This window comes from Panthera uncia, chromosome C2 (genome assembly GCF_023721935.1).
Source record: "Panthera uncia isolate 11264 chromosome C2, Puncia_PCG_1.0, whole genome shotgun sequence".
NCBI lineage: Eukaryota > Metazoa > Chordata > Mammalia > Carnivora > Felidae > Panthera > Panthera uncia.
This window is the reverse complement of record NC_064810.1, coordinates 46,784,249-46,802,845: the sequence shown is the minus strand read 5'-3', so window position 1 is coordinate 46,802,845 and position 18,597 is coordinate 46,784,249. Positions and strand designations below refer to the sequence as shown.

General features: G+C 39.0%; 1 protein-coding gene across 1 annotated transcript in view; it reads right to left on the bottom strand.

Moving 5' to 3' along the window:
* The window catches only part of CMSS1 (cms1 ribosomal small subunit homolog), a 380,113-nt gene that overhangs the window by 238,992 nt on the left and 122,524 nt on the right, over positions 1 to 18,597 (bottom strand). The window lies entirely within an intron of this gene.

Sequence of the window (18,597 nt, the reverse complement as noted above, 5' to 3'; positions counted from 1 at the left end):
GAAAAGAAGAAAGCCTACAAGACACTACAGAAAAAGATGAAAAGTAGAAACGTCAGCATGGCTGGATTAAGGATACATTTTAAAAAATATTTATTTTAGAGACAGAGAGTGAGCACATGTGCACATGGGGGAGAGAGACAGAGAGAGACAGAGAATCTTAAGCAGGCTCCATGCTTAGCACAGAACCCTACATAGGGCTCAATCCCAGAACCTTGGGATCATGACCTGAATCCAAATCAAGAGTTGGATGCTCAACCAACTGAGCTATCCAGGTGCCCCAAGGATACATTTTAAAAATTTTATTCTTTATGATTACTTGGCCATTTTCAGTGCTTCACACATATTACTTTTTATATAAGAAAAAAAATTTTTTTAAAACAACAGTGATAATGCACTCATAGCAGAAGGCAGGCAAGTGTGAGCACCTGTGCAATGAATCACCTGTATTCCCCTGACGGAAAAAGTGCCCACACTTGGCAATTCAGTGCTTTACATTACTTCTATTGAAAAACTATAGCCAATGGGGCACCAGCGTGGTTCAGTTGGTTAAACGGCTGACTTCGGCTCAGGTCATGATCTTGCGGTCTGTGAGTTCAAGCCCCACATGGGGCTCTGTGCTGACAACTCAGAGCCTGGAGCCTGCTTTGGATTCTGTGTCTCCCTCTCTCTACCCTTCCCCTGCTTGTACTCTGTCTCTCTCTCTCTCTCCCTCAAAATTAAATAAACATTAAAAAAAACAGAAAATCCCAATTTAAAACAAAAAACTATAGCCAATGTGCTAGAGCAGCATTCTCTACTGAAGGTTAAAAAAGAGAATACTCTGGGTGCAGGCCTCATCATGAGGCCCCAACTAAGTCAAACTGCAATAGTTTCTCACCTGAAAGTAATCATGTTGTATGGTAACCTGTACCAAAGAGAATAGGCTGGCTACATGAAGGCTCTTATGGCACTAATTAAAAAAAACAACAACAAACAAACAAACAAACAAAAAAACCACCCTTAATTTTTAAGATCAACAGTCTATAAGGCCAAATGCCTTCAGCTACTCCTCAGCTGCTACTGCAACTAACAGGGAGTTCTGATCCAGACCCAAAACCATTTGGATCAGGAAAATCATAGCACTTAAAAGTTCAATAACAAGAAAACAGGTTAGCCTCCCATTTAGCTGCTATAACAAAACAATCTTTATCCATCCTTTCCAGGATGAGAATTCCTTTTCCATAACAAAAATCTTCCTAATTTCCCATTGGTAGTACTTGTAGCCTTTCCTATTCAGACTGAAAAAAAGCTCTAACTATGAAAGCCTACAACAAATTCATAAAATATTTAAATGGCTAAATATATTCATAAAATATTTATTGGCTATCGCACAACATTATCCATAGCTATTCTGGGAACACATTAATATTCAGTTGTTTAGGGGCACCTGGGTGGCTCGGTTAGTTAAATGTCCGACTCTTCATTTTGGCTCATGTCATGATCCCATGGTTCATGAGTTTGAGCCCCACACTGGGCTCCGTGCTGACAGCATGGAATCTGCTTGGGATCCTCTCTCTTCCTCTCTCTCTACCCCTCCCCTGTTTGTGCTCTCTCTCTCTCTCTCAAAAAAAAACAAAACAAAACAAAACAAAACAACCCCCCCCCCAAAAAAAACAACAACCTCAGTTGCTTACATTGCTTTTGGAATACAGACTGGAAGACCTCTTTGACAATTTTGAAAGCTCCCAGGGGTTCCAGGTTGACAGGTTGAGAACCATTACTGCAAACCATATATTTTATCATGGATCAAGGCCACAATTTCAAGAACTTTATCTATCCAAGGTTATCACTTGAAATAAAACCATCAACTATCTGCACACACACACTCACAAAAGAAATACGCAATTTCATGGTGAAGTGCTAAGCAGAAGAAATGAAAATAGTTGTGAATGAGTCACAAGCTGTGGGCACTGAAGTGAATATGGCACTTCTGCGCCTAGGGGTTTCTTCTGTTGGCTCTGTTACAGAGGTTTAGCATAGTAGGTAGGGACATGAGAACCCTGATGGGGGATGATGGGTTCTTTTCTAAAAAGTATGGGATAAAGTTGCCTTCTCCTTCCTTATAAAGCCTTCCTGTGTCAGCAGGCTGCCCACCCCCAACCCCAACGAAAACAGGGGCAGCCCCTAAATGCCAAAAGAATAATTGTCTGAGCTTTGCATACTGAAATTGAGTTGGCAAGCTCTCCTCCTTGTAAAGAACACAAAGAACTTAGTTTAGTCTGTGTGTAAATGCTTCACAATCATTACCAAAACATCCAAAGCAACATGTTCAAGGGAGGGTAATGAAGCTTTGTTTCTCTCCCTTAGTTGTAAGCTTCTGACATTCATTTACTTACTTATAGCTCTTAGCAGCAGCCAACCTTCTTGGTCAACATGTACTCTTGGCTATCTTGGGCACTTTCTTTCTAACAAAGGGCTATATGGAACCATACATGGTGGGTAAAATCCCCAAGCTCAATATATCTAAGACCCATGGACTCTGGAGCATCTGAAGTCCGGATCTATTCAACTGAGCTGGAAAAGGGGTTCTCCAATAATTAAAGAACACCAAAAAGTACTCCTCCATACAGATGAATGGGACTAGGGGCTTCAGAGAGGGCTTGGTTGACCCTTGAAAGCAGAGAACATGAGAAGAACCCTGATGTCAGTTTGAAGAATCCTGAAGGCAGTGTGACCCAAACTTACAGGGTGCAGCCAAAGACACACTACCCTTGATGCATTCTGATGCTCCTTGGTGCTTTTTGACTTAAGCAGGCCTCCTGCCTTATAACAACTTCTTTCCTACCACCTAGAATAAGTGGAATAATGGAGAGCAGTGAAGGAGCAGGACCTTAATTCACACTGTGCCCTCATCTGAGACCTAGCCCAGACAGTTTTCTTTCTCCCTGGTGGTTTCTATGTTCTTCTGTCCTATCATCATGTCATGATGCAGGTCTTTGGTGAAAGAGCACTAGGCTTTTCGATTTTGCTGACACACTCAAAACTGTACATGAATGCTGAGAAGATGTGTCTCCCATCTTTAAACAGATCATTATTCCAAATGAGAATGAATTCAGGCAATAGACCATAGGCTTACAAAGACTAGGGGGGGCTCTGAAGCCAACTGGAATTCCTGCTGTGCCACTTACCAGTTCTGTGGCTCGAAGCAGACTGACTTAACCTCTTTCAATTCTGGTTTTCCCTTGAAGCACAGATTAATAGTATCTGCCTGATAGTGCATGCAAAAAAAGAGAATAATGAGTGTAAAGTGCTTTAGCACAGTGCCTGGCCAGAAAGATAGTAAAGCTTGTGCTGCTGTGTTAGAAGAGGTATGCTAACGAGAACCTGGGTAAGCATACCTTTTTGAATCAGTGCTCTTCATCATCTTGTGTGGGACAGTTATGGCTAGTTGGGACCAAGAAGCCAGTCACTTTATGTTAAGTCCCTCCAAACCGCCAGGATCATAATTCCCTATCTCTCTCTCTCCTGAATAATAGGCACCGGTTCCTGGCCAAATCCAATTTCTCCAGCTTGCCACTCTCCATCTTGGCAAGGCACAAAATAACTCACTCTCTGAAAATACCAGTTTAACACCGATTGAAAGAATACCCTTGTTCAGCGAGGTAGAGCACTGAGTAATATACTCTCCTCATGATGCTAAAATCCAATAGTTATTTCTTATCTCACTCATCACAAGAGGGAAGGCATGTCTGATGAACTAAGAGACAAAACTGTATCATTATATCTCCACCAGGATGAGTTATGCATTCCTGTCATGTGCCAGGCACTGGACACAGTACTTCACACACATGATGCTGAATCTTCCCAACAACACTGCAAGACACTGAGTCCTAAAGAAATGAAGTAACTTGCCCCAAACTGAGCAGCATATGGTGATACAGGAAGAGTTGTAACTCAGTATGGCTGGCCCCAGAGACTGCACTCTTTCTCCTGCCATACACCATGTTGTTTCCTACTTCTTTGCTTATATTGGGATTCTACAAAACAAACAGAAGTTGTAGCACACCAAAGATTTGATATGTAACTAAAGTAGATGGAATACTAAAAACAAACAGGGGCACTTGGGTGGGTCAGTAGGTTAAGCATCTGACTCTTGATTTCAGCTCAGGTCATGATTTCATGGTCGTGAGGTTGAGTTCTGAGTCAGGCTCCGTGCTGAGCATGGAGCCTGCTTGGGATTCTCTCTCACTCAAAATAAATAAATAAATGAGTATTAAAAAAAAAAAAAAAAGAATACAACAAAAGCTCTAAGTTGTAAATTCAAACATGTCATTTGTCAAAGGTTTTCCTTTATAAAATTTATTCTAAAAGAGTGTCATGGTTGACATACACTGGAAATGTCTTCAAAACCCTTTCAAAGGCCACATACAAAAAAGCTAATCCCATTATTTTAGGGTCACAATTGGGTCTTTGACCAAAAACAATATTAGCTGACCCAACTCTAACTTGATTCACTAGATTTGGTTTCAATAACTTTTCCCCATGGTCAGAATTCACTTTCAATGGACCAGAATCTGCCATGGCTGAGGGATATTCCAAAATAGAAAACTCAAAAGTGGAGTTCTAAAACTGTTGTGACCAGTGGCAATACTGTTAAAAATAAGGTCACAGCAACTTTCTGCTCCTTGAAATGATTTTCACTCTTGGTTCCTAGGATACAGCTCACTTTTTGGCTTCTCTGTCTCTGCTTAACGCTCAAACCGTAGTGCCTTCTTTCTTTCTCCACCTTACACTCTTTTTTTCCTTTTTATAAAGAACTATTTAAAATGTTTATCCATCTAATACTGTGTGTCCCTGGTGCTTTCTTTTAAAATCTTTTCTTACGAACATTTCCAAATACACCAAAAGTAGAAGAATGTAACAAAGTCCATGTACCCATCCTTCATCTTCAATAATCCTCAACACTTTGCCATATATTTACTTCATTTTACCCCATACTTTTATTTTTTCTGGAGTATTTAAAAATAAAGCCCAGGGCATCATGACATTTCACACTTGGATACCTCATTATGTTATCTGGAAAAATAAAACAGACATTCTCTCATTTAAACACAATGCCATCAACACATGTAATAAAATTAACAGTAACTCTATAACATCATCTAATACAATGTCCACATTCAAATTTCCTTGGTCTTTTTTTCTCATACCCCAGGGACAATCACATCAGCTACTAATAAGATAACCTTCTATTGCCTTGTTGATGACTTTCAAGGCTTCAACTTACTTATCCTTGTCTCTCTTCTGAAAAAAGGCCCCAAAATGTGAAAGCATGTGTGACTGGATGTTAGTGTCTTCTTACCAAAAAAAACAAAACCAAACAAACAAAACCAATTTACTTATCATCACATATTGAAAATACTTTCTCATATTATTAAATATTCTTTAGGGTACCTGGGTGGCTCAGCCAGTTGGGTGTCTGATTTCGGCTCAGGTCGTGATCTCACTATCCGTGAGTCTCAGCCCCACGTTGGGCTTTGTGCTGACATAGGCTTTTGAGCCTGCTTCGGATTCTGTGTGTGTGTCTCTCTCTCTGCCCCTCCCCCAATTGTGCTCTGTCTCTTTCTCTCTCTCTTTCAAAAATAAATAAATATTAAAAAAAATATTCTTTGAAAACTTGACTTTTGCTGTTGGCCTAACTGGCCAGTACTACATATTCCATGTATTTATTTAATTATTCCCTATTATTTGTTACATACTTAGGTGTTTCACCTTCATTATTATGAACAGCCCTGTGATGAGCAGCCTTATCCATGCCTATGGCTCACCTTTCTATCTTAATTTAACCACCGAACACCTCTGTGGCTTCAGCCATAATGATGATTTGGTATTTGCCACATGCTGTGTTTTTCATCTATCTTCAAACTGTACATATGACTTGGACACTCTGATCCTCCAAGGCCCAACTTCTCTCTCAGGTGCTTTTACTTAGCTCCTGTGGCAGGTTAGTCATTTCCTTTCAAATGTTCCCCAAACACTTTCTACATTGGACATGATTTATTTATTGGTATTTTGTATTTAATCTTGAACCTACATTTTTACCACACTGACTTGTGAGCTTCTCAACACCTCACTTTTTTTTTTTTAATCTGTAAAATAAAGAGAATAATACTAACTCCATGTGTCTGAATTTTAAAAAAGAGATAAGAAAAAGTGTGAATCATATCATCTGGCAGAGAATTCGAGTTTTACAAAAGTCATTTTCCTTCTTTTCCTCTAATAAGAGAAATTGTAAATGTATGCCTGGGAGGCAAGGAGTTAAACTTTCCCCCAGTTATAGGAAGATAAACTGAGCACAGGGAAATGCTGGGAAAGGGGAAGTAAAATGGTTGCAAAGTCCAGTACAGCCCAGGGACTTTACCAGTTGCAACATTTTCTCTGTAACAATGTTGCTATGTCACAGGTCCTTAGATAACAGAAAGAAAAGAAGTCATGTTAAAATCTGCAGATGGGAACCCTTGATCTCTGAACCTCTTTCTCACCTCTGAGCTCTTCATTGTGCTGGGTTGGTCTGGCCAAGAGGAGGCCTAAAGGCATTCTCAGGCCTATAATCACCTAGTGGGTAAGGAAGAAGCCCAGAAAAATTACATTTGTGGGAGACTTTGGGTACTCTCAAAGGTGCATTTGTATCTTTTAGGTTTCGTATCTTTCCAGAAACAGGAGTTGGTCTCTGAAAATGCACTGTTGCTGAGGAAACATCAACAGGGCTGTAGGCAAGATCTAGATTCTGGTGCTGGCTTTAGGCATGACCATGGGCACATCAGTTAACCTCCCTGGGCCTCAGTTGCAGAATAAAGGGATCTGACAAAACTGGTTCCAAGAGCCAAAGGGACAAAAATTCAAAGAGAATAGAAAGGTTAAATGACTGGCTCAATATCATCATACTTCTAAGAAAAAACAGAGAGCAGAGTTGGAAAAACTATGAAAAGTGATGTAGTTTGAAAACTGTTAAAAGAATCATATGATTTTGAAGAGCTCTGACCTAGTGCTGTGAGCGTGGCATTTAGAAATGCATTTAAAGCTAATTTGGACTATATGAAAATAATTTTCTGTTCTATTCCACAAAGATCTGGAAAATATTCCCAGCCCTGTGTCAACCTTAAATGAGAAAAGAATCTTTAAAGAGCCACTGATTTGTAATGGAAAATTTGGATAAATCAACTATTTATACTCTGGGAGATTTTTATATTTCTTTTTGTCCTTTCTTCAGAACACATAGCTAAGAAAAGCCATGATGTAAGTCAGCTCTATTAGGCCTCATTGGCAGGCTGTTTGTTCTGTATCTACAGTGTGGCAGCTTCTCTGACTACAGCACTTAGTGGACAGGCAACCAAAGAACACATACAAGCTTAAAAAACAAAACAAAACAAAACAAAACAAAAAAACATGTGAGCTTGGATTAATCTAGCATGAGCCTAGAGAGAAAGAATGTCAGAACACCTACGTTTTCATCATTTTTGGTCCAAGGTTTATTAGCCAAAGTTATCCAAGCTTTCTGAATCTCACATTTCTCATCCTGAAAAACAGGGCAAACAATTACCTATCTGCTGATGCATCAAGCGACGTACATATGAAAGTATCATTATAAGCACCGACCTGATAAGCTGAACTGGGAATAAGTCTTCCTTAAATGTCTACTATCAAATTTCTGGATCTATACCTAAAATTCCACCTGAAATCCAATATCAGAAGAAGTACTGAGACCCTCCCTAAATACATACTTTCACCAATTCACTGTTTTAGTTGTGTTTAATATCTGGGAAATTATGCCCAACTCCATGCATTTCTTTAAGAAGCAACCTAGCCTAGGGGTGCCTGGGTGGCTCAGTAGGTTAAGCGGCCGACTTCAGCTTAGGTCATGATCTCGCGGTCCGTGAGGGCTGTGAGTTTGAGCCCCGCGTCATGCTCTGTGCTGACAGCTCAGAGCCTGGAGCCTGTTTCAGATTCTGTGTCTCCCTCTCTCTTACCCTCCCCTGTTCATGCTCTGTCTCTCTGTGTCTCAAAAATAAATAAATGTTAAAAAAAAAAAAAAAATTAAAAAAAAAAAAAAAAGAAGCAACCTAGCCTAATGAAGAGTAGTCAGGTCTAAACAGGTATAATCAAAATGTGTGTGAGGAGTCACTGAGGAAGCTGAGAATGTTTCATTTGGAATAAAGAATAGAGCCCTTCCCACTGAAGGACTACAGTGTGGCTCAAAGAGTAGCCTTATTTGATTTAGCTCTGGAAGAAGAAGCAGGATAAATGAACGAAGTTCCTGGGAGCTGAATTCAGCTCACAAGGAAGTACTTTTTCTAACAGCGGAACAGTGAGTAACAGAAAACACTGATTGCTGGTCCTGTGGCGGATGGATGAAATAACTACTACACTGCCTTCTAAACCTTACATTTGATTCTTCTCTTTCTGTCCCTTTGACTTTCTCTGAGGACACAGAATTGTTAGGAATATAACCTGAAGCACACCCTCCCTCCCACCCCCTCCAACTTTCATTCCCCTCTCTGAAGCCTTGTCCATGCTCTCCCTACAAGGAAAAATACCATTAAGGAAATGTTTCAATGATTTTTGCTGAAAATAGAAGAAAAAAAATAAAGGTGGCCAATGCTAAATTAGGTTATCTGGTTTTCAATGTGTCTTTTTTTAGTCATCAGATAGCTTTACTGCAGTTGGCTGAGTTTAGTGTCTTCAAGTGTGGGTGGTTAGGGCAATAAAAGGAAAGACATTTTTTATTTTTTTATTTTAAGAGAAACCAAATAAAATCCTCAACAAGATTTTTTTCCCTAATGTGGCCATGCTAGTACAACCTGGCTGTTTTGCTGGGCACTATTAACATCTATTTATAGCCAGTATTTTCATAGATGAATCACATTTACCATGAGACAGTTAATATTAAGGGCTCAACCAGCTCTGCTGAGAACCCCATAATCTTACTACATCTCTTTCCATTCCCCTTGGAGGGAACTAAGTTATAGCTTAATAGTTCCATGTAGAAAGATGGGTAAACCCAAGTGGAAATGTAAAGGTAGCAGACAGCCTGCTCCCTAAATTCAGCAAAGTATGGGATGTTAAACACATTCAAATTTTAGGCCCTGGCTCACCGCCAGCTTTGTCCCTTAGAGATGAGCATCCTACAGTCAGCACAGATTCCCTATGCATTGTGCAGCCATCTCGCCATCAGAATAATTCACCTCTCCATTTTCCTACCAAACCAAGTTTAAATGACACCACTGTATAAAATGCCACATACATAAAAACAGCTTTAATGATTGTTAAATGTGCTGTCAAATAAAAAGGAGGTGGGTAGAGGATGTTCAGTTCATTTTACGTGTGTATGTGGGGGTAAGGTCAGGGTATACATGATCAAATATTTTCAAGATCAGTGATACTAACTGGAGGTTTCTGATAAATCCTGGGGATCTAGAGTCACTTCTCCCCACAGCGTGTTCACATACACACACACTCTCTGAACTTTGTAGAGGCACCAGCACTACCCTGATACTGATAGCCATTTGTCTTTGACATTTCCTATGAGAGTCTCCACCCTTAATTTATCTTTACCAAGACTTTTCTTAACAGTCTTTACTTCGGGCTAAAACTCTTTAAGATTAAATAAGATAATATAAAACACTTAAAACAGCACTTTGCCTATGGTAAGAGGTTTATACATACCAGCTACTTCTATTAGTAGTTTCTCAGTACAGGCATACTTCAGATATATTGCAGGTTCAGTTCCAGACTACCCCAATGAAGTGAATATTGCAATAAAGTGAGTAAAATAAATTTTTTGGTTTCCCAGTATATATAAAGTTAGGATTATACTATACTGTGGTCTATATTTTTTTTTTTTTTTTTTCCCGAGAGAGAGTGTGTGTGCATGTTCACAAGGGGGGGAGGGGTAGAGAGAGAGAGAATCCCAAGCAGGCTTCGGGGTTGTCGGCGCAGAGCCTGATTCAGGGCTCAATCCCATGAACCATGAGATCATGACCCAAGCTGAAATCAAGAGTTGGACACTTAAGTGACTGAGCCACCCAAGTGCCCCTATATTGTATATAGTCTATTAACTGTGCAACAGCATTATGTCTAAAAAAGTAACATACATACCTTAATTAAAAAATACTTTATTGGTAAAAAAAAGGCTAACCATATCTGTCAGCTTTAAACAAATTGTCATCTTTTTGCTGGTAGGAGGTCTTGCCTTGATGTTGATGACTGATGACTGATCAGTGTGGTGGTTGCCGAAGTCTAGGATGGTTGTGGCAATTTCTTAAAATAAGACAACAATGTTATCACATTGATGGACTCTTCCTTTCACAAAGGAATTCTCTGTAGCAAGTGATGCTATTTGACAGCATTACAGTAAAATTTCTTTCAAAATTGGAGTCAAGCCTCTCAAACCCAGCCACTGCTTTATCAACTAAGTTTATGAAATATTCTAAATCCTTTGTTGTCATTTCAACAATCTTCACATCATCTTCACCAGGGGAAGTTTTTATCTCTAGAAACCACTTTCTTTGATTATCTATAAGAAGCAACTTGTCTGCAGTTAAAGTTTTATCATGAGGTTGCAGCAATTCAGTCACATCTTCAGGCTCTACCTCTACTTCTCTTGCTTATTTCTACCACATCTGCAGTTATTTTCACTACTAAAGTCTCAAACCTCTCAAAGTCATCCATGAGGGTTGTAATCAACTTCTTCCAAACTCTTGTTAATGTTGACGACCTCTTCTCATCAATCATGAATGTTCTTTTTTTAAATTTTTTTTAATGTTTATTTCTGAAAAGAGAGAGAGAGAGAGAGGGAGAGAAAGAGAGGCAGAGACAGAGGGAGACACAAAATCTGAAGCAGGCTCCAGGCTCTGAGCTGTCAGCACAGAGCCCGACGCGGGGCTCGAAACCATGAACCATGAGATCATGAGCTGAGCAAAAGTCGACGCTTAACTGACTGAGCCACTCAGGTGCCCCAATGATGAATGTTCTTAATGGTGTCTAGAAACCTTTTCAGAAGGTTTCAATGTACTTTGCCCATATTCATCAGTGGAATCACTAAATATGGCAGCTAAAGCCTTATAAAATCTGTATCTTAATAAGATTTGAAAGTCAAAATTACTCTTTGATCCATGGGCTGCAGAATGGATGCCGTGTTAGCAAGCATGAAAACAATGATCATCTCATTACATACCTCCATCAGAGCTCTTGGATGACCAGGTACATTGTCAATGAGAAGTTATATTTTGAAAGGAATCTTTTTTTATAAGCAGTAGGTCTCAACAGTGGGCTTAAAGTATTCAGTAAACCATGTTGTCAACAGATGTGCTATCATCCAGGCTTTCTTGTTGCATTTGTAGCATAATTCTTAAAGGCCCCAGGAATTTCTGGAATGGTAAATGAGCACTGACTTCAACTTAAAGTCACCAGCTGCATTAGCCCTAACAGGAGAGTCAGGTTGCCCTTTGAAGCTTTAGAATCAGGCACCGACTTCTCCTCCCCACCTATGAAAGCCCTAGATGGCATCTTCTGCCAATAGAAGGCTGTTTCATCTCCACTGCAAATCTGTTGTTTAGTGTATTCACCTTCATTAGCGATCTTGGCTAGATCCTCTGGAGAACTTGCTGCAGCTTCTACATCAGCACTTGCTGTTGCACCTTGCACTTTTACCATACAGAGACGCCTTCTTTCCTTAAATCTTATGAACCAACCTCTGCTAGCTTCCAATTTTTCTTCTGCAGCTTCCTCACCTCTCTCAGTCTTTATACAAATGAAGCAAGTTAGGGCCTTTCTCTGGATAATGCTTTGGCATAAGGGAAGGGTGTGGCTGATGTGACCATCTATCTAGACCACTAAAACTTTCTCCATATCAGCAATAAGGCTGTTTTGCTTTCTTACCATTCTTGTGTTCAATATGACACATTAAATTTCCTTCACGAACTTTTCTTTTGCTTTCACAACTTGGCTGTTTGGTATAGGGGTCTAGCTTTCAGCCTTTCAGCTTTTGACATGCCTTCCTCACTAAGCTTAATCATTTTTACTGAGATATGTGCAACTCTTCCTCTCACTTGAACACTCAGAGGCCACTGTAGGGTTACTGACTGGATTAGTTTTAATATTGTGCCTCTGGGAATAGAGAGGCCTGAGGACAGGGAGAGATACAGACAAATGGTTGGTCAGCGGAGCAGTTAGGGCACACAAAACATTTACTGATTAAGTTTGTTGTCTTAAATGGGTCCAGTTAGTGCTACCCAAAATAATTACAAGAGTAACAGCACTGACTACAGATCACCATAACAATATAATACTAATGAAAAGTCCTGAAATATTGCAAGAATTACCAAAATGTGACCAAGAGACATAAAGTGAGGAACGCTGTTGGAAAAATGGTGCTGACAGACTTTCTTGACAGATCTGCCACAACCTTGAATTTGTAAAGAGCGCAGTATCTGCAAAGCATAATAAATGAAATGCAATAAAATGAGGTACACCTGATACCATTCTTCTAAATTTCTAGCCAGATGAATCATCTTTACAATAAAGTAGTTCCTACTCAGAGCCAACCAGCTCTGCTGAGGATTTCATGATTTGATCAATCAGTGAATTCTTGCTGATGCCCAAATCTGTTGGGCACTAGGGATACAGACATAAACAGGGGGCCTTTGCTCACAAAGCATGAACAATAAATCTATTACCAGGTACCATTACTTTCATTTTACATTTGAAGGCTCAGGGAGATTTAGTAACTATGTGTGGTCCACGGCCACAGAGCTAACATACTGGAGCTGTGATTTAAGCCCAGATCTAACTGCACAATCTCATAATCCTTTTATTATGCTATGCCTATGCCACACCCAAGCCTAAAAATAAGCTAGAACAAATCACCTAGCACAATACCTGGATAGCAGGAGTTCATAAATGTTTGTGAATAACTTAATGTTGAACTAGGATTTTTCCTTTACTAGGTATGCTTTCTTATAAGATCCTAAGTAGATATAGCATAGTAATGTGCTGGACACTTTGGATCCAGGCTGCCCAAGTTGGGATGTACTACTTGCTAGTAGTATGACCTTCAGCAAGTTACTAAACAGCTACAAGCCTCAGTTTCCTTCTCTGCAAAATGGGGATGAATAACAGTTTTGTGAACATTAAATGAGTTGATCAAAGGAAAGCATTTAGAACAGGCCTATATTTGTTATGTATGGAATAAATGTAAGCTACAACTATTACTAATATTTTCTTCCCTAAATCGGAGTTTTGCTCAGCTAATTCAATATAGTAAGTGATCAAGACCAAAAACAATTTCTTTTATTGAGGCTTTTCCAGGTTCCTGTATACAAGTTAAATATCCTCTTCTCCAACATTCAGACAAGAAAATAAACAGGTACATGGAGACTAAACTATCCAAACAGCACCCAAGTATGTATAGTATGCAACTTTTGATATATAAAATTAATAAAGAATGATTAAGAAAATGTAACTTATATAGTATAGTAAGGAGTTGACTAGAAGTTTGTGTGTGTTGAAGGGAGGTGGTAGATTGAATAGGTCACTATTTATATTTATCCATTTCTTTAAATTAAGTAAATAGCTGCAAATTCTTTACTTGTCCTTCTCCTGCAAGGACACATCTTTACCAAGACCCACCATGATTTCAACCAGCTTAAACCCAAGAAAAACTGACCGAGGTCACCACACAGGAAAACAAAACAGAATCTGCTTCTCAGGGCCAAATGAACTGTATTTGTATCCATAGATACAAGACAACAGAGAATCACATAATTCTAAAGTGGGAAGCCCCAGGACCTCAGAGATCATCTAGTCTCAGGCCCAAATCCTGCTGTCAGGGGATCTGTTAGGGGGTGAGGAACAGGATAGAAGTCAAGGAAAAGAATCCCTGGTCCTTGTTGCATCCTGAATGACCTCTTAGGGCCAACCTATCCCAATGTCTTCACTTTATAAGTGACAACCCAGAATCTGGTTATTTAAAATAGAGCTGAGATCGGAAGCCAGGTTTCCTGAATCCCAGTCTATCACTCTCTTACACTCCTGAGGGCTGCCATTCTACAGCTATGATAATCACAGATAACAATGCATTGGGCTGTGTTAAACTGGCAACTAAGCAGGATTTCTCCTTGCAAAACCATCAGGCATTAGGTCACTGCCAGCACTTTATGAAAAGAGTAAGGCATCATTATTTGGTATAAACAAAAGCAACTTTCCATTCGTTTTTTTTTTTTTTAACCTGAAAATCCCAAACCACTGTTGCTATTACAAAATTTTTCTTTTCCTCAGTACACACCCCTGGGCCAAGCACAGATGCATTAAAATTTTGCCAAGAGAAACAATGAAGTCACTGATAATACAAAGCATGAAGTATCATGAAATTCATGTCTTTGTTTTCTTCCTCTTGATACTTAATTACTTCTCATTACTGATCATTTTGTGGTTGTTGGCAGAAGGGCAAGGAAACTCCACCACTGTAAACATGCGGAGACATATAACACCTCAGTAGACCAGAAGTCTGCTCATGATGGGTCTGTTCACAAATGCAATGTGTGTGCCATCAGCTGAGGTCTACTAGCCCAACTGGCTGACAGACAGATATGTGAATAAGGTCATCTTAGACCATCCAAGCCCAGTTGAGCTGCAAGATGACTTAAGCCACAGAATGACCCACAGAATTTTGAACTATTGTTTAGCCGCTAAGTTTTGGGGTAGGCCACAAAGTGGAAGAAGCAAACTAGTCACCTTGTGGAATACCCATTATGTATGAAGCACCAGGTCAGATACCCCATGGGAGATGCCAATGGAGATTAATAATATTGGACAGAAGACATGGATGGTCCTGTCCTTCATGTGTGAGTAAATCTATAAATAAAGTGGCACTTAATTATCTATTTTATCAATTTTTTAGTGCACGTGCTGTTGAAGCCAGTACAATATTTATTTGTTTTAAATAGATCTAGTCTATGTTAAGAACCTTCCATTATTCCTATAGGCCAGAGCAAGGGTTCTCCTGGGATGTTTAAGACAACTCAATGGGGTAGGAGAAAATAATTAGATATATAATTTTTAACTGATACTTTTCATTTTTATTTTTGAATGTTTTCAAAAGGTACACTATATACCAGTTTTCATAAGGTACATAGCACATACTATGCTAATGTATATACATTATTTATAAACACATACATATAATGGGGTTTTCCACAGTCATATCTCCCACAGAACCTCAACCTTCCATCCCTACACAAAAATATACTTCTCTATGCTTTGCTTTTCTCAAATAAATGAATTCTTTCTTGGCTATCTAGGGAAGAATCTGTGGTTACTACTACCCCAGATGATTGTTCATCTGTACTGTAATTACTTAGCAAGGCTATAAGTATGTTTCAGATAGGGTGTCTATATTCATTCCACAAAGTATCTGTAACTGTTTGCCTTTGGCAGTACAGCATAATGGCATTATGGCATGAATTTTATGAGTACAGGTTCTGCAGCCAGGTTGCCTGGATTCAAATCGCAGTTCTGCCAGGTACTAGCTGTGCAACCTTCAGTAAGTTAGCTGTGCCTCCATTTCTTTACCATAAATGGAGAGAAGAATCTTACCTACTCCATAGAGTTGCTGCAAGAACTGAATGAGTTATGTAAAATGCTTAGAAGAATACCTGGCATGTAGTAAGTGTTCAATAAGTATTAGCTATCATCATTACCACCACCACCATCTTTCAATTTCCAATGTCTAATAGAGTGAATGTGTGATAGAGGGAAGTGAGAATGATAACTTGTAGAGAAAACACATTATGTGACTCGTAAAAATTTGAAAGTGAATGTTTCAAACTGCAACTTCGAAGCAAAGTGTTTCACTAGTTATCAGCTGACTTTGGCCTACTGCTGACAAAACATATAATAATATGTATATATATGTATAATATGTATACATATTATATATATTACATATATATAATATATATAATATATATAACACATAATATATATATCATATATATTAACAATATAATATATATTATATATCATATATATTAACAATATAATATATATAATACATATATATATAATGTATATATAATATATATATAAACATATAAATATGTATATTTATTATATAAATAATAAACACGTAAGACAATAAACACCTTCAAGTTCTGCTTTTATAGCTTGATTGTTATGGGGAGGCTTAAAAAACAAATTCTCAGCTGAAAATTCTTACTGGGATTATTTCCTTAAGGACTGTCTTCTAACTGTAATCTCTTTCTTTTGGAAATTATCATCCCCTGTAGCATTTAGATTTCTGTGGATTTCTGTAAGACGCAGATCCACAAATCTGTCTCTTCTAAATATACTACTGATAGCCTATGCTAGAAGAAAGGCACACTGGCAAGAATTGTTATATACTATAGGGGAAAGGGGTCATAGAGATCACCTCCCCATCTCCCTCACTTCACAAATAAGGACACTGGGCTTACAGAGGGTCAATGTTTTAACTAAGTCCCACAGGTGATTTGTGAATAAATTCTTTTCTTTTTAAAAAAATGTTTATTTATTTTGAGAGAGAGAGGGAGAGTGTGAGTGGGGAAAGGGCAGAGAGAGATGGAGAAAAAGAGAATGTCAAGCAGGCTCTGTGCTGCCAGTGCTAGAGCCCAACACGGGGTTCAAACCCACAAGTGGTGAGATCATGACCCGAGCCAGCATCAAGAATCAGATGCTTAACCAACTGAGCCATCTGGGTGCCTCATGAAATAATTCTTTTCATTTAACTTCTTGTTCAGTGCACTTCTCATGATCCCGGTTTTAGGAACTATTTCTATAAACTTTTAAGTAAAAGTGTATCATTTGTATTAAGGGAAGCAAGAAAGCCACACCATAAATAACCAACAAAGCGCATGACACACTTTCAGTAAATGCTTGTTGAAGGATGGATGAGGGATGAACAAGGCCTAGCTGGCTGGCTCTGAAGTCCTCAAGGTTTCTAAACTATTCTGACACTCAGGTCTCTCAAGTGGTGCCAGCAAATTGAGGCTGGTGAGAATTATTTTTCTTTTCTTTTAATTTTTAATGTTTATTTTATTTTTGAGACAGAGAAAGAAACAGAGTGCAAGAGGGGAAGGGGCAGAGAGAGAGGGAGACACAGAATCCGAAGCAGGCTCCAGGTTTTGAGCTGTCAGCACAGAGCCCGACGTGGGGCTCCAACTCACAGACCTCGAGATAATGACCTGAGCTGAAGTCAGGCACCCAACTGACTAAGCCACCCAGGCTCCCCTAAATTTTTAATTTTTTTTTTTTTTAATATTTGTTTATTTTTGAAAGAGAAAGAGAGACAGAGTGCAAGTGGGGGAGGGGCAGAGAGCGAGGGAGACACAGAATCGGAAGCAGGCTCCAGGCTTCCAGCTGTTAGCAGAACCTGATGCAGGGCTCGGACTGACAAACTGATATCATGAGCTGAGCTGAGCTGAGCTGCGCTGAAGTAGGAGGCTTAACTGACAAAGTCACCCAGGCATCTGGAGATTTCTTTTTTTTTTTTTTTTAATGTTTATTTATTTTTTGAGAGACAGACAGAGTGTGAGCAGGGGAGGAGCAGAGAGACAGGGAGAAACAGAATCCGAAGCAGGCTCCAGGCTCTGAGCTGTCCGCACAGAGCCTGACGTAGGGCTCAAACCCACAAGCTGTGAGATCATGACCTGAGCCAAAGTCAGACGCTTAACTGACTGAGCCACCCAGGCGCCCCCCACCCCCGAGAATTATTTCTTAAACAGAGTACCCAGCAAAGACACAAAGCTATTCTTGTAATCTTTTCTTCCCCCTTCTGTATTCATACCTCACACCTCATTAGATGACAGAGATAATCAAATATACTTGCTTTTCTTCTTGAAATTTTTTCCTAACTATAAAGGCATATAGACTCACTGTACAATTTGGGGAAATAAAAATAAAGTTAATAATAATATTAATAATAAAAGCTAATGTTTATTTAGAGTGCCAATTTTCTACCAGGCATGTTGCAAACATCTGATGTGTGCGGACATGTAACCCTCACAGCAACTTTAGGTTACAAACATTCTATCATTGTCATTCTACAGATGATAAAAGTGAGGCACAGAGGTATTAAGTAACTTCCCCAAAGTTTTACAGCCAACAAATAATGGAGTAGGGATTTGAACTCAGGCAGTGTGGTCCCAGAGTCCACGGTCTTCACACTCTTTTCTACTGTCACTGATCAAGTTTTGGTGTCTAATGCAAATTATAAGGAAAAAAAATTAATTTAAAAATTGATAAATTCGACTAAATGTAGAGAGAACATACACTGTGCACCCCCAAAATCCCACTCCTATACCCTAAAGGAGAAATGTACACAGGAAAAAAAATGTAATATTCACTGTAGCATTTTTTCTAAAACTGAAAAAAATGCAAACTGTCTTTTCATTAAAAACCTCAAAGCTGGAACAATTTTTCTTGCTATTATAATTTGGATAATAATATAATCAGATGTGAGCTAATGTGTCCCTCAAATATGCATTTATTTTATATTTTCCATAGTGGCCAACTACTATAGGCAGC